Source organism: Nematolebias whitei, chromosome 19 (genome assembly GCF_014905685.2).
Source record: "Nematolebias whitei isolate Nwh7 chromosome 19, NemWhi1, whole genome shotgun sequence".
NCBI classification, from domain to species: Eukaryota; Metazoa; Chordata; class Actinopteri; order Cyprinodontiformes; family Rivulidae; genus Nematolebias; species Nematolebias whitei.
In genome coordinates this window covers 35,249,188-35,253,850 of record NC_056516.1, presented here as the reverse complement: position 1 = coordinate 35,253,850, position 4,663 = coordinate 35,249,188, and positions in this window count along the sequence as shown.

The following is a 4,663-nucleotide window of genomic DNA, read 5'->3' as shown; positions in this document are numbered from 1 at the left end:
AGGGTCAATTCATCTCACAAGACCCTCGGAGCATGTGGAGGGGCATTAAGTGCATAACAGATTATAAAGGAAGGAGTGAACAATGCCCCTCCACATGCTCCGAGGGTCTTGTGAGATGAATTGACCCTCGATCCTCTTTGCATATGTGCCCTTGGCCCTCTTAATACCAGCAACCAGCTCTTTTCTTGTCCTACTCAGCTCCTCTGAGTTTCCAGACCTGAAGGCAGTGTTCCTGGCTTCCAGCAGGGTACGCACCTCTGCATTCAGCCAAGGTTTTCTGTTTGGGTAGCTTTTAACATTTCTGATAGTGGAGACTGTGTCAGTACATGTACTAATGTAACCCAGTACTGAGGATGTGTATTGGTCAAGATCAAGCGAACCTCCATTTTCAGCAGCTTCTCTGAAAACCTGCCAGTCTGTTCGATCAAAACAATCTCTCAGTATGGGGCCACTGTCCTGGATCCAGCATTTAACTTTCTTTTGTACCAGTCTGGAGCGTCTCAGCGGGGGCATGTAAGCAGGAGCCAGGAAGATTGAGATGTGGTCTGACAGTCCTAGGTGGGGGCGGGGTTCGGCTTTGTATGCATCTTTTACGTTCATGTAAACACGGTCCAGCGTGCGGTCTCCACGTGTTGGAATCGTCACATGCTGATTAAAGCTTGGGAGACAGTCCTTTAGATTCACGTGGTTAAAGTCTCCGGCTACCACGTAAAGAGCCTCGGGGTGTTTGTTCTGCAGCGAGCTGATGATATCATGAAGCTCCTGCAGTGATTCATTAGCATTAGCGTCCGGAGGAATGTAAACAACTGTGATAAAAGTCACTGTGAACTCTCGGGGTAGATAATGTGGCCGACATTTCACTGTTATTTGCTCCAAAGCCTTCGAGCATGAGCTATTTACAACAGTACAGTTCGTGGACCAACTTTTACTCACGTAAATGCACACTCCGCCCCCCCGTGATTTCCCCGTTAGCTCGCTGCAGCGGTCCGCTCGAAAAAAAAGTCTGTCATCCAGCTGGAAGACTGAGTCCGGCGTTTCACTTGTAATCCACGTTTCTGTGAGGCAAAGCACTGTACACTTCTTCATCTCTTCTGAGGCGCCCGCTCTCAGACGAAGTAAATCCACCTTGTTGTCCAACGAGCGGACATTCGACAGAAAGAGAGACGGCATGGGGAGTTTACCAGCTTTAGCGTTAGCTCGTAGCCTCACCATAACCCCCGCCCGGCATCCTCTCCTCTTAAGCCGGGAGCAGCGCTTCCTCTTCTGCCCGCTGGAACGCCTCTGCTGCAGCTTCCAGGTAGATGACTTTAAGATCTGCATTCTGCCGAGCGTAGCTTTGAGTTTGTTGCTGATTTCTGCTATATTTCGTGGCAAATCTGCTCCTATTCTCATCAGTTCGGTTCGGCTATAGTTCACACGCATAAATCGCGCGGAGTCAGGCACAGAGTCAATATCAAAACTTCTAAAAACTGGGATGGTACCGGGAGCCTGTGAAGCTGCAACTGCTCTGAGCGCGGCCATCTTGGATGGCCATCTTGGATGTTCGCTTCTAAATTGAAGGTAGTGATCTTCAATTTCCTGAGCAAACGCTTTTTCATTGTCTAACCTTAGTGTAAGGTCATCAGCTTTCTCAACAGCTGCATTGAACGATCCTTGTCACACTTTCTGCAACCTCCTTCAGATTGTCCAATAACTCTTTTGGGTTCATGCTCTCCGCCTGTTTCATATATGGATGTAAGGACGCTGTCAGCAGCTTCAACGCATTCTCCAGGCAGTCCGTCATCTCATAAGGATCAAAGTCTTTTTCTAACACACCTGTCATGTTCGTTCACTGTGTAGCACTTTATCTGTTTAAAACAGTTGCAAGCTTCAGATATTTTTACAGGTAAATATTTGTATTCAGATGTCTTTGAGTTTTCACACTATTTTAAGCTATGGGTTTACACAGAAGTACTGTTATAAGTCACTTATTCAAATGTGGGCACCTTTTTGTAGGTTTTACCCCAATTCATGAATATTTAAGTAAATGCTCTCTGGCAGTGTTACTTTTTATGTGCTTATTTCTTAACAGATACTAGATTACCAAGCTCTTTTTAGTGTATTACACTCTAAAGCACCGGATTTTTAATAAACCTGCAATTTTTCTAAAAAGTCTCACAGCAAATCAGTTTAAAGACACTTTTTAAACCGTTCTGTTCCAGAAATTGGCTATTTTAACAGTTACTCATAGAACCAAGTGGTGAAAAGAAAAAGAAAAGTTGATGATGTGTCAGGATTACTCAGTCTTTCTTCAGAAAAACTGTTATTACTCCTGTCCTCCTGTCAGTGACTTCTATTTAAAATTAAATAGGAAGATGTATTTTTAGGTGGCAACTTAAACAGAAAAGTTTCTTTTTCCTGATAAGTTTACTCTTATCTAGTGATTTTGCAATTAAACGTGTATTATCTTTCAAGCAAAATGAGTAAACTTTTCAACTCTGTGAATATTTGAACCGTATCTTTTAAAAAGTTTCTAATTTTTCATTTTGTCCCTCCTTGTTTGAGGAATTCAGTGAATGAAAATGTCCTGGTAAATGCCTTTTTTGCATAAATACCTCTTACTTTTTAAGTGCAAGATAACAGTGATTATTCAGCTAGAGGAAGTTTGTTAACTCAAAGTTCGTCTTACAGAAAAAAAAAAAAACGTTTAATTTCACTAAAATACCTAAAACTGAAGTGAAACTGTGAATTCAAGTTTCTCCAGGAGGAGGCAGTGTTTAGCTTTTTACCAGCAGGAGTCTATGACGACTTCCTGTGACGTTCGGTTGACATCCTGTTTTTAGCCGCTTAGCTTAACGTTAGCTTCGGCTAAACTCGGTTAAAATCAACATTTCTGAACGTTTTTGAAGCGTAAACGTGGCGTTCTTTCAACAAGCACGACTTCTTAGCCTGAACATGAGTTTTCTGGGACATATGGCAGCTTTATTTAGTGATTTTAAGCACGGCAAAGCTCATTTCCGACATGGAGGAAGTGACGTGACACGTCACTCATCCGGTCGTTAGCTGATAGCTTAAAATTAGCATCGCTAGCGTTGTTCAAAAACATCATTTAATGACGGATTTTAAACCCAAACGCGGCGAAATTTTAGCAATTGGACTTTGAAGAACTTAACCAGCGTGTCAAAATACACTTTAAAGCGCTTTTCAGCTTTAAAAAGCAGATTTTATTTCCCTATGAAAACGAGTTTCATTTCCGGGTCACGTGACTGAAATCACCAATGACAGAGCGGCACGGGGGTGAGAGGAAATGACGTAGGCACGTCATTCACTTCTCAGCGAATCAGAGCGCTCCACAGCAACAAATCCAACCAATCACGAAGCGTTTTTTCCAACTAGCATGTTAGATTAGCCTGAAATAAGTTCGTCAACTTTCTGTCTTTTAAACTGTCAAAATGCACTTTTTCTGTTAAAAATTGTAACGAATCAATTCTGAGTTGCACGGAGTCTGCTACTCCGGTCTCCAAACGTCTTTCTAGCTATTTAAACAACTCGTCCGAACTTTTTCAGAACCGAGCCGGTACCAGAACCGCGTCTGGACCGTCTTTAAACAGAATGAAGCGTTTCCACCCGAACCCAGCTTTTAGTTACCATAACAGGCGTACAATTTCAGCTTTCATAAAGACTCAATGACACTATTTCAGCTTTCATAACATCGCCAGCGTAACACAGCGTAAACATGCAGAGCCAAGCTCCAAGCGGCGCAGCTTCAGAGGCGTTTCAGCACAGCTGACAAACTGTTATTTTTCATGCCAACATGTAAAATCAATCTTTACACGAATACACAGTCATTTATGAACGCGTAACGGGCCACCAGAATGTGGTACTAACGTACGGATGGGCCACCAGATGTAGTATGTCATATACTGGATATATTCATACATTTCACGAGTTCTTCATTTTTCTGACTGTGTGGCATGCGTGCATTGAGTTTAACAGAAATGTAACGAGAGACGTTATTTATCTTTGACCCATCAAAATGAATGCGGTCATTTATTTGCAGAATCAAAGTTTAACATCAAACATTTACATTAATTTGGCAAAATATGAAAACAATAACATGGCTAGTTTCACAGGAAGTGGTAACAATATGGCGATTGTCCTCACTTTTCAGCAGAAACAGACATCAATCACACGGCGGTGATTGAGAAACTTTGCTCCAGACATTTCTAAAAATATCTGTGATGATTTTAGGAGAAAGGAGAGTTTAAAGATGGAAAATGGAGATTTATCTTACAGAGAGATGTGTGAGGGAATTTATCTGTTTGGCCAGAACGGGCACGCTCCTTCAGATCTCAGCTTGGACACGGTACGCTTGGTCGAAATAGAACTTTTACCTGGTTGATGATAGATCAGGTCGGCGTGAAGTCCTTCTTTTGACTCTTTCAGCGTCTCCGTTGAGAACAGCTAAAATACTTTTAGGAGTCGTGCGAGGTTATCCAAACAGAAGTTATAATTCCCAAAATCGTCTCTGGATTCTGGATTCCAATAGAAGCATCCTGGACGCCTGCGTTAGCATCCAAGAACTCTGAACTCTTTAACTCTCTTCAGAGAGTTAAAGTCTGGAACACTTCTCCAGGAAAACTTTCAAGCTCTGAAAAACTCCGCTCAGCTGAACTGGGAAGTC